Here is a 12,332-nt window from a genome sequence, read left to right on the forward strand (position 1 = left end):
ATCCATGGTAACTTGGCTGTCCACAGTCTGGAGTCTTGGGCATTCCTTTCCACATTGTGGTGGAAAAAAGGTTGAGGTTTTTCTAGCTTGTTTGTTTCATAATGATATTTTATTTATAAGAATAAATCCATCTGGAATAATGTTGCCAAAGTCCAGTCTGTGTGAATCAACTGGCCAAAAGTGATGAATAAATAAAGTAACAATTGCAAAATGTGTGAAGCTTTTGAATATATCCCGAGTACTGTAAATCCCCTGTGTGGTACCAAGCCAAGGTAAGTTAAGTTAAGAAAATGCTCCTGGTAGTGGTGTTGCTGCACTCAGATACAGTACATTGTGCAAGACAGATAATATAAAAAGGTAAAAAAACAACAGTTATGGATCTTTTTGCAATGAGATTATTTCATGTTAATGTGCAGAAATGTTTTTAAATGTTAATAACAAAGTGTTTCTTTTTCTAATTCAGGTTTTTTTTTTTTTTCTCTAAATGGACCCAGTGTCCATAAACTGGGCCCACTTGTAAATAAACTAGATTTAGCTATAATTCATGATGTTAATTTGCAGGCGTCCCATGTTTTTCAGACAATAAAATGAATCAATCAATGAATCAAAGTTTATTTATACAGCCCAATATCACACATTTTACATTTGTCTCAGTGGACTTTACAGAATATGAATACGACACCCTCTGTCCTTGGACCCTCACATCGTACAAGGAAAAACGTCCTATAGAACCTCAGAGTTACGTGGGGAAAATGGCAGAAACCTCGGGGAGAGCAACAGAGGAGGGCTCCCTCTCCCAGGGTGGACAGAAGTGCAATAGATGTTGTGCTTAAATCAAAGAGATAATACATTTGCAACATAGGTAATCCAAAATGCTGGAGAATGAATGTGTCTAACTAAGAAGACAATGGGTCCAGGTGGATGTCAGCAATCCTATGGCAGCCATCAAAGAAGTAGTAAGGTGGGCATCAGGACCACAGCAACAGGAACGGCCAGACTCTGGATCCAGGCCTCAGGACCACAGCATCAGCCACAGCCATGACTCAGGATCTCAGCATAGACAGACACCAAAAATACATTTTGGGGAAGGTGGGTTATTTGGAACATGAGGGTAGACTAATACAGAACATACAGCAATCAATCGATTTACAATAATATAAATTTAAAGACAAACAACCACATTAAAAACATCAATGTTAAAAGGTGATAATCCAGGCTGAATTTTAGGGAAGGCAGTAATGTAACGAATAAAGGTAGGTTTTCAGTCTTGATTTAAACATTTCAACTGACCGTGCATTTCAACTGAATGCACATACTACTACTATGTTTGTATACCGTCAGAATTGTAGCTGTAATGCATACACCACATTTATATTGGCTGTAGTATTGAATCACCAAGGACACGAACAATCTTCACCTTTCATTTTGAAATCAACATCAGACTCACATTACATTTCACACCACAGCGTGCATGATTCTTTTGCTTTGGGGACATCATCCTGCAGATCTTTAAATGGACAAATTAATGGAAAAGAAAATGTTTTTTCCTTTAATAGGCATTGCGGTTATTATATTGCAGTGGTGATATCGAATAACATAAAATAGATATACATTTTCCACCTTAAATATTAGCTTGAATATTGTTTTCTGATGTAGAATAGAAACTAATGAAAGTATCATGTTACCTTAGCCACATTGCTGTTGGTACCCTACCTTTTAAAAGCTAGCTTAAATCTTTCATTTTCTTATTGTTATGCGTCTTGCACTAATGCTTACAGATTACAGTTTGAAGAGCACCTCCTTCTGATAGCTTTAATTAAATGTAGAATACTTAAGTGCTGCCTGAGTGGCTACTGCTGCTCCCCTGATGCTTAGGTCACCATCTAATGTTCAGTGGGGGTTTGCCTCTTGTCAATATCTCAACATATTTTCAAAAGTGTGCAAATGTATGCTCCCATGGGACCCAGAAACATGCAGTGACAAATGATTTTGCATAAACCTATATTTCAACCCATCCTAGCTTTGGACGGTCAGTCTATTTTTAGTTATGCCTTGTTACTTTGAGATGCATTACATTCAAAGTGCTGTTTAACCAAAGCTATTTATGTTTATACACACACCTCTTAACTCATTTGATGAGTCTTGGGCATTCATGCCTTCAGGTTCTTATCCGGTGGTACTTTTAATTTAATGGAAGTTGTTTCAATGGTGGGTAAATTGATGGGCGAACGCCTTTTACGCTCGTCTTAATCCCATAGTGTAGTAACTAACCAATATTACATTCTGGTTCAAAGTGCTTATAACAAAGGTGTAACCTTTGGAGGTTTGAATAAGGATCAAATTGGTTTTGAAACATAAGGGTAAATGCCCTTGAGAGATACAACTGACTCTATATTCAAAGGTGCAACATAATCATTTGTTTCTTTAAATTCATGCACCCGGGGTCTTCGTTCAGCTTGGGTTACAACTCACTTGAATGGACATGTTTACAAATGGGACAGCAGTGAGGGTTCATGTCCTTGTCTCCGCAATAGTGGCAAGTGGCTCCTCATAAACAAGGGAAATTTATGGTTCCTCATCAAGATGTTCCCAACAAAAGGTGCCTACATTTAACGATTTAATTTATACTTCAGGGGAGATTTGTACTTGTTTCTTACCGTATTGTCCTACTACAAAACGAGTTAGGTCAGGTATCAGACTGTGCTAAGCTTTTATCATTTGACTGAACTCTAGATTTGTTCCTTTTATACAGATAGGTACTATATGGTCCCAAATTGGGATATTCTCTCAACTGCCGACACTCAAAATTGGTTTACTTTATCCTCTACAAAGAGACAAAATGCACAAAAAACAAAGTTGAATATGTTTGGCGGAAATCTTTAGTAGTTATTTTCTTCAACTGCTTTAGATATAGCCATTATTTCACTAGTGTTAACTATTTCAGTCATCATATTCATGCAGTGAAATGCATGTTATTGTGACCAAAGTGGTGTGTGTCCATAAATAAAATAATGTCTTGTTTCAACCTTACCTAACCAACACCCATGGAATGCCACAAACATCCCAATATATTTATCTGGTTTATTTACAATTTGTTTTGTTTACATCCGTCATTTTTTTGGTAGGCATGAAATCCAATTCCTCCTTTTGAATGCCAGCTGTGACAATAATTGCAAGGTGAATACTACTCTGTCAGTGGAGATGGAGAAGATGGATGAGATTTTAAAGATGGATGAGCGATAATTGTGTTGCAGAGCTTGACAAGACTTCCTGGGGTTGCCCATCGTGAAGTCCCAAGCCACCCACTGTGGCTTGAGGCACGCTTCACAGAACTGCCATCATTTGCTTGGTACAATGGGGTTTAGTTCGTAAAGTTGTACGATGTATTATTTGTATTGGATTATATCAAACTGGTATAATAAGATGTGGCTGTTTTCTGAACAGAATGCAATTCAGTTTTATATTTTGACATTTTCCAATTTAAAATGGGTTGGATCTTACCTTCATTCAATTTGTGCTTATTTTGGGTTATCTTCAGAAAAAAATGTCTGGAACATTTGCTTAGCATATGCTTGGTCTGGCTCTTTGCATGCATCAACAGTCTTTCCCAAAAGACTTGTGAGATATGAGTCGAAGTTAACAATAAAATAATAATGAATTGTATTAATAAATATTCATGTCACTGTGCCTAAACCTCAAGACGTTTGTATTGCACAGTATATCATAGATCTACCAAATATCTCTAATGCAACAGAGGTCAGAGTACATCCAGCTTGTTTTCTCTAGGTGTCGTAAATTATTCCCTGATCCAAAAAGTGAGGACTATGGTCTAGAGGAAATCGAAGGAAAAAAGCTAATTTTAATATTTCTAAATATTCTATTTGTCACGCATGACAATTGAAAGCTACTTAAAGATATCCATCCTCGGTGCATAAGACTGCTTTTTAATCCCATCCATTTCTACCAAAAGGCAAAGTGTTTTTTACCTGTGCTGCTTTTTGGTTGTGAGCCAGAAGCTTGAAAACGCACCACTGGAATCAGTCCAGACCTTGAAAAGACCAGGGACACCATGTTGACTTTTCCTGTTCATATTTTTCAAACAAACAGCACGGTGTTAATTAAAAAAGAACATGTTTACCCCCGTTTAGACGATACAATAAATAAATAAATACAATAATTATACACATCCACATACACATACACATACACATATACATACACACACACACACACTTCCTGCACTGTAGGATTCATAAAAAGGCACCAGTCAACTTCAACTGAAATCCCTGTGACAATGATATAGTGTCGGCATATATCCTCTCTACAGCTAAATTAGCCTGCTCTTCAGGAGTATTAAAAACAACGGAAAAGGCTAAACGTCTAGGTGAAGTCAAGGACTCTGACCTGAATTTTTACAATCACATTAAGGCAATTACAAAATAAGAAGACTCTCACTTTAAAAAAAGAAATGATAGGATTAGATGACAAATTGCTCAGCATTATTTGGAAAACTTCATGCATTAACTTTAGTAGGCTCAACTACTGTAACACCATCATGCAAGTCTCACAACTGCAGCTCGTACAGAATGCTGCTGCTTGAGTAAAAAAAAAAATGTAATCCAAAATACTGCTGTTGAGCATTGAGTGGTTTAGGGCCAAATAAATGTCAGATCTTCTGCCACATTATGAACTATCCAGAACTCTTGGGACGGTTCTGCTTTCCGTCCCCAGAGTCAACACTAAAAGTGAAGAAGCAGCGTTTCGTTATTATGCTCCAATAACTGCCTTTCAGCTAACTGCAGGATCATGATCCACAGTTAAAGTGTTTTTCTTATTGTAACACAGTCTTTGTGTATAAATATAGTTTACATGCACAATACATCTTCAGTTAGGAAAGGACATTGATTAGCAATATATAGGAAAAATATATTGCTACAATGGACTAAAGATGAGTCCCCTTCCTCTCAAAGGCCAGCGTAGAATGATATTAGAGTTGGTTCCCCCAGAATATTTTACAAGTGTTCTACATACCAAATCTGAGCACTTCTAAAAAACCTGGCAGTCTTAATTACATTTCCCTGGGCCCGATTCACCAGCTTTTATTGTTAAAGGAACCTCCTGAATCACCTGAAATCATAAGAAATTACATAAAGTGATTCTCCTGTAACTTCCAATGTATGAGCACTGAGCTGTTTTGTATGTTGGTTTTGCTTTGTGATTATGTATTTGTCATCTATCAGATATGTCATTCCTAGGTTTGTAAAAATTAAGAAAAAACTATAATCATATTGTTTTACAAAAAGATAAAACATTGCTCCGGACAAGCCACAATGCCAGCTGCGTTCATTGTTGACAACTGGGTCACTCAGCTTCTCACTGAACAGCTGTCAGGTTTGAAGAACATGCAGGACAGATGGGTCTCCTCCACATAGCCATCTTTATTTGCTTCCGTCAAACACGCATCTTCTTTAGCTCCATCATCAGTATTTTCACAAATAGGCTACAGCAAATGGAAAAAATATTCCTCTTTCATATAATTATACAGCATGACTACACTCATCATAGCATTAACATTTCTTTGTGCTTTCCTCAGGAATGTAAGTGTTAATGTTCAAAAGCCTTAGAGTAGCTAGCTCAATAGCAAACACTGTAAAGATACATCCTGCACATTTTCCAAATATTTACTTGTTTATGTGTTGTAGTAGGATAGCACCTGAGGTTTGTTTGCATCTGTAATCTGGGAGACCAGGGACATAAATAAGAGGGGTGCTTGATATTACAATAATGATCTTCTCAGACTCAGCATGTAGAGACTAAACTTACGGCCTACCACTGCGGTGGTCAGTTTTCTAACTATTTCTGAGGTGCATCTCAAGTTGAGATTTTTCTACTTGATACACCTTTCTTTTACCTCCTCTCTGGTCTCCTGGAAAGCACAGATCACTGCAACATTTCTGGGTGCAGCCTTCTACAATTTATTCCTACCTGTAGGAAGTGAATTTGTTCCAAGACGTTTAATTTGCCTTTTTCATGGATTTACCATTGTTTCTTATCATGAGCTTTATCTCATATGCCCAGACCTAACCTCTTTGTAATCCATTCATTCACCTCAATAGTACTTTTGTATTCTACTGATTCCTTTTTATGCTGACCTTCAATTTCCCATTCGGTTATCAAGGAAAGAATGAAGGAAGCTCCACTTCCACCCAAGAGCTTAGATTTTTCTCTTCAAACTTCACTGGCTCTATTCAAGCACTGAGACCAAAATGCTTTGTGAGCTTTGCAGCTCTTTTCTAACCTGTGGTAATCTATATGAACTCAAGATACTCCAATTATGCGTCTCTCCAGGATACCTTTTTAATCACAGAATCCTCACAGGTCATCACACATACTGTAGACACACATTTCTGCCAAGTTGTTAATTACATCTGGCTTATCCCCAAGTTAATAGCCAAGGCATCAATAAATGATCAAATTATTTCTCATTCAAATGTAGGAATAAACAAGACCATGTATTCTCCTCCAAGTGACTGACCTGGCAATCAGACTGCCATGTTTATGTTGCTCAGTCCTTGTTTTCTAGTTCTCTCTCTATTCATTTCCACAAGGACAGAGCCATTACCCCCAGTCAGAGGACTCTATACTATCCGCTTTCTTAATTCAAGTATTATTCATTTAAAATCGTGAAGCATTTGATGGTAAAGATGACATGCTTATGTATTACTTAAGGATTGTAGATATACCACCAACAGCTTCCTTTAGCAGCCATCATGTACTACCAGGTATTCCTCAAAAGAACTACTTTGCAGGTTGAGGGGAACCCGGCTCTATCAGAGTCTAAGATCTTCAGAAAGACTTCACCCTAAGGCCCTGTAAGATCGGCCAGGCTACTCCCACTGAATACTAATGAATGTAAAAGGCTGCTATATTGACAGCTACATTTTCACCCGCACTAGAGGGCTGCATTAAGGCCAACTTTGTCCTGCAACCTCCATGTGGGGAGGACAAACAAACTGATCTTGAAGAAATAAAGGCGCAACGCTTGACTCCTTCAGTTCTCACTATACTGTACAGAGTTTCTAGGTTCTCTTTTCTTAGTTTAAAGCCTGGACATTGCACTATGTAGCAGCTTTAATGTGTCTGGCCAAAACAGTTTAACAGTCTGCAAAGTTGAGGCTGTCTGAAGCTGGCCAGAAACATTTTATATTATGGGATCTATGTCTCAGTTTTCAAATCAGATGATCATGATGAGATCCATTTCTTCCGCTTAGGTCAAACCAGTCATGAAGGGCGTCCTCGTCCATTTTTAGGCAGGCCAGGATAGTCATTACAGCTCCAGCATGCAGTGTATGCAGAGTTTGGATTATTTTCCTTCATCTGCAGCATTGTGACTTGTGCTGAAGTGAACTCAAACAATTTCAATTTAAGCTCTTTTTGTAAACAAGGAATCAGCTGAAAACGTTTTCCCTTTTATTGTGCTTAAGTAGCATTGTTTCTTGGTTTGGTCCCAGTTTAATTATGTTGGTTTGCTTGGAGTTGAATTATGTTTTGTTCATTGTGCTGGGAAGGACTTATTGAGCTACATTGAGCGACTCTTAATGGAGTCAGCCACTCTTCCCATTGTTGAGCTAATTTCCTGCGATATTTCCATTAATTTAAAAAAAAGAAAAAAGATTGGATCTTAAATGGAAGTAAAATTGGAAGTACGAGTACTGTTATATTGGAGTGATAGTCGGTGCAGTGGTACCTAAAGAATATTTGTAATGAATTGTAATCTAGTACAAAGTGTCTAGAAGTCAAACTTTTCAGAATTATGTGTTTCTATAAAACATCTCCAAAGCCATCAGCTTGCTTGAAAACATTTTCAACATCAGAGAGCAGAAAGAAGTCCAGCTGATGAGAAACAGCATCAGTGTGTTCACCATTTTCCAATTCAATATCCTTGACTAATCCCTTATTTACGTGGAGCGTTCTTGAAATTACAGGATAATCATGATTGACATCAGACATCATCACTCTATAACTATGAAATGAAGACCTGTCAACTTCAATTTCGGTTCTTCCAATCTTACAAAAAGGTAATCACCAAGTCCTAATTTAGTCAAATATACCTTGTACAACATGACCTTAACCCTACCAACAGGAGTACCGCAAACCCCAGTGGTTTACTTTTTGATACATGTCTCACAGGTGCTTTATGCCATTAATTAAAATGTTAAACCATTGTGAATCAATTCCTGCCAAAGGACTTTACATTATATCTTTTTATTTGTTTAAATGACCAATGTTAGGGTACTAGGGGAAAGGGCTGCACACTAATCACTAACCATGGTCTTGTGCAATACTCAAATTGCAGGAGGCACAAAACAATTGAAAATATTTGTTAAAATAAACATTTTCAAAAAATGATTGTAGAGCTGCAATAGTATCCCGGCCTACAAATCATATTTTACTGTCCAAACAAAACATATTGTGCGTTTGGTAAAGATCGTCTTTGAAAATATCTTCCTTCCTTCGTTTTAATCTTTAAAGGTTTCAGTGGAGATTTGCTTTAACACTTCATAGAACTTTGAAATACTTTACAAAGGTTTCCTTGGCCTTACCTTACCTCCACTAGCTTAAAAGAAACAAATTAAATACAAGCCATTACCACTAACAAAACATTACATAAGTGGTCTTGCTCCACCATTGATCACAGGTGAGGTGTTCTTACTTCCTGTAAACCCTTTTCAAGCCTCTGCTGAAAGAGAACTGAGTCAGTGCAATTTCCTGCAAGGATCTGCTGCAAAAACTAAGTAACAAAGTCTACAGTCTACTTCAATTTCAAACACCTTTTTCTGTGTACGCCTCCAGTTAGGTTGATCTTGCAGAAGCTGTCAGCAATTCCCTAACACATACGTAGAGCTGGTTATATCACTGAAATGCCGTCAGTTACCATGATGCATAATGTAGGCTTTGTGCGTGAGATTTAAAAAAAACTATACAAATCCTAAATATATTTCAAGTTAAGCTCTCTGAGCGTATTCATAAAAATCTAATTTTCTATTCAGACCTAAGGGGCATTGGAATTTCAAAAGAAAATTCTCAAGCATGGTATGTGTATTACTTTCTTGCGTGTGTATGCGTGTTTAAAGTTGCTCTGATCGTTATGAAACATTATAGGGGTTCCCACACTGGAAAACCCTCTGTATTAAATCCTGACTACAGTAAATCTTAGCTCAATGAAACTTTACAGTATCTGTTAATGTTGCTATACATTCTATTTGGTATATTAATTTTACTGTTTTGGCTGAGCTGCATTATGCTCACTAGCATCATTTAGGGTAGCAAAGTCAGCTATTTTCAGCAACATTTTTTTTTTTAATTCTGCGCCAACTGCCAAGCCCCAAACTGCCAGCATAGACTAAGTTTGCAGCTAGCTAGTGAAAACAAGTGGAGTAGAGAGAGGCAGCCATTTGGAGCCAGGAGTTAGTTAATACCAAAACAAATCCTCAGAAAAGAGAATACTGGACTTATGTCATGTAATCTGAAACAGCACAAAATAAAATGCTAATGTAACTACCAAGATGATCATTTGTAAGTAGACATCTGCAAGTGCTATTCTTAAAGCTAAGCCTTCTGTGCTGCATGGTTTAAAATAAACTGTCACAGTATAGATAGGAAGAGAAAAGGAAACTTACATTCAGCATGATGAAGGCAGCCAAAAGCAAATAATCCAAGGAAGCAAGGCACAGACAGTGCCGAGAGGCAAGAGTTGGAAGTGGCTGGAAATCAAACTGTGGAGCTAATTAAGGTAACAAGGCACAGGTGTGCTGGGTGGGGATAGATCACGTGACTAATTGAGGGGAAGACTGAGGGCCTCTGGTGGGCAGTTGGGGGATAACACGAACATAACAAAACACTTGCTCTCATTTTGACAATTATAAATGTTTTCCTTATTTTGGTTTTATATGTGCAACAGCATGACTTCTGATGTGTGTCTTTTAGCAGTGAAGTCAATAATCATGTAATAAAAATAGGGTTTATTGTTTGACATTATTGTCCCCTTTTAATTACCTTTTTGACAATTTAGCAACTATATTATTCAAATCAATAACTCATTTAGGAAAATGACATAAGGGTTCATTGTCTTAGTGATGAGGATTTTCAATTCATTACTAATTTTGCAAACATGTTTAGCTAATTATGAATTAAAAGTGACTATGCAATGCATTAGTCCATATTAAATCAAATAGGCAAAATATTTTATGTATAATCCCATGATTTTACAATGTTTGCATTATAAAGGCAACAATACCATACTGTAAATATTGCCTTAAATTATATTAACATAATTCAAAATAGTAACATATTATGCAAAGAAAAACAGCTCGCTTAATGTGATCACATGCACGCACATTAACATGTGTGTGACTTTTGCTGTCTGATGAACTTGAATATCAAGCTAGTTAGTCAAGTTAGGTTAATTAAATTAATAATATCGACACATCCTTCCCCTGACTGATAAATGTCGACTGGATTTTCTTTTGGTAGAACCCTGAAGGGAATTAAGATCAATCCCATTCAGTAATTGTCTCATGATTAATGATAAGCCGTGTGCGCTCAATTCGGTTTATTCAAAAGTATCATTCTCTTACAAACCAATTTCTAAATTACATACATTAAACTGAGAAACCCTGTAAGCATGATAAGGTGAATTATTTTCTGTGCATAAAATGTGCTGTCCTTAATTTGATGATGCCTCCCTCGAGTATGCTTTCATGCTTTTACATTTGGTTACCACAATGACATGTGCAGTTCTTAAGCAGGAAATACAGATCGCACTTGTCATTTTGCAAAGCCTTTTGTCTGAGATGCAGCCTATGTGTAACAAACCTAAATTATGATATATGTTCACCAATAACATTTATGCAACTGTTAATTCCCACCCCAGTGGCATTATGGACCCACATGTCTCCATGTGTGTGTAAATAGAGACAAAGGAAGGTCACCTGCATGTCCTTGTTGGACATCAATGGCATTTTACAGAACACTATGCATAAATACAATGTTTACATGGTGTCCTATTCTCAAACACAATTGATGCCACGGTCACACAGTCATTCCTACCTCTGCAGCTGTAAACAAAGAAAGTCATCTCTGGCAAATAAAGGCTTTACAAGTGCTAATTTAAAGAAATGGAAAGTTAACTTTATAGATACATTTGAAATACAATCAAGTCAGAGGTCATCTGTGTGATTTTTCAAAGAGTAGTCAATGTACAACGATGAGGCTATAGCATTTTTTTTTTTTTTGCATTCCTGTCAGTGCACTCATGGTGAAACATGTCAGCACACATGCCATTACCAAAATGCATACCATCCATCTTTTTGGCCCACTCTCTCCCACTATAGGTCTGCCGTAAGAGCCTGATCACTAATGGTTTCATTGATTGTTCAGGTCTTATCATTCATCACCAAAGGGTCAATGTCCTACCTCCATCTAATGACAGTGTTTAAACGAACATGTCTCATCTTTGAATGAAATGTCCCCTGCAGATGGGCTGCAACAAACCAATTGGCAATAAATTACACAAAAAATGTGTTGTTATTATTTAATTTAAATTCAAATTTATGTTCTTGTGATTTTTTAATCATCATTATTATTTTTCCCTGTGTTGTTTTTATGGTATTTCCTTGACTTATTGGATTTTATTTTCTCCTGATTGGTTAGTTTTCTGCTAGTTTTAAGTGTAATTTTTCGGTCCTAATTTGTTTTCTCCCTTACTTGCAGGGGATCTCTGTTGTATAACCTGTGACTCCCTGACCTCCCAGACATCCACATTTCCCCATCATCTGGATCTTATGCAGTGTTCTGTGCAGGCAAATTTAAAAACAGAATTATACCCACTGCCGCATAGATTTCAAATTCCTGTCTCTGCTGGTTGTTTGTCCTCTGGTCAGCGGTCCAGACATATGCAGCTCCCTAGGTGCTGCTGAGAGTAAATAAGCCTTAGGTGCTGTGTCGCCATCATCTGACTTTTATTAATGAGCCAATCAATTCCTATTTGTTTCACCCTTTCAACTGAAATCCTGGCGTCACAACACTTAACAAATTGGCTGACCTAGAGCGGAGCATTGAGGCATGGAAACGCTCCTTCGCTGTTTCACTGACATTAGCCAATTGTTGTTAAATAGGTTGTTAAATAAAATGTGTCAGGAGATAGCAATGAATAAATCAACTTTTAGCTGACGTGTGCGCACAAGTAGAGAGTTTTAGTGGCTCCATTTATACGATTTGTTCAAATGTGGAAAGAAGACATGCATTTGCGCACCTTAAGTCTGGGTTTGTTA

General features: G+C 37.2%; 1 long non-coding RNA gene across 1 annotated transcript; it reads right to left on the reverse strand.

Moving 5' to 3' along the window:
* Positions 1 to 656: 656 nt before the first annotated feature.
* Positions 657 to 9,752, reverse strand: LOC134869235 (uncharacterized). The gene is made up of 3 exons (XR_010166393.1): positions 9,681 to 9,752; positions 3,987 to 4,082; positions 657 to 1,507 (listed from the first exon to the last, which is right to left on the reverse strand). It is a non-coding gene; the product is annotated as an uncharacterized LOC134869235 (long non-coding RNA).
* Positions 9,753 to 12,332: the final 2,580 nt, after the last annotated feature.

This window comes from Eleginops maclovinus, chromosome 1 (assembly GCF_036324505.1).
Source record: "Eleginops maclovinus isolate JMC-PN-2008 ecotype Puerto Natales chromosome 1, JC_Emac_rtc_rv5, whole genome shotgun sequence".
NCBI classification, from domain to species: Eukaryota; Metazoa; Chordata; class Actinopteri; order Perciformes; family Eleginopidae; genus Eleginops; species Eleginops maclovinus.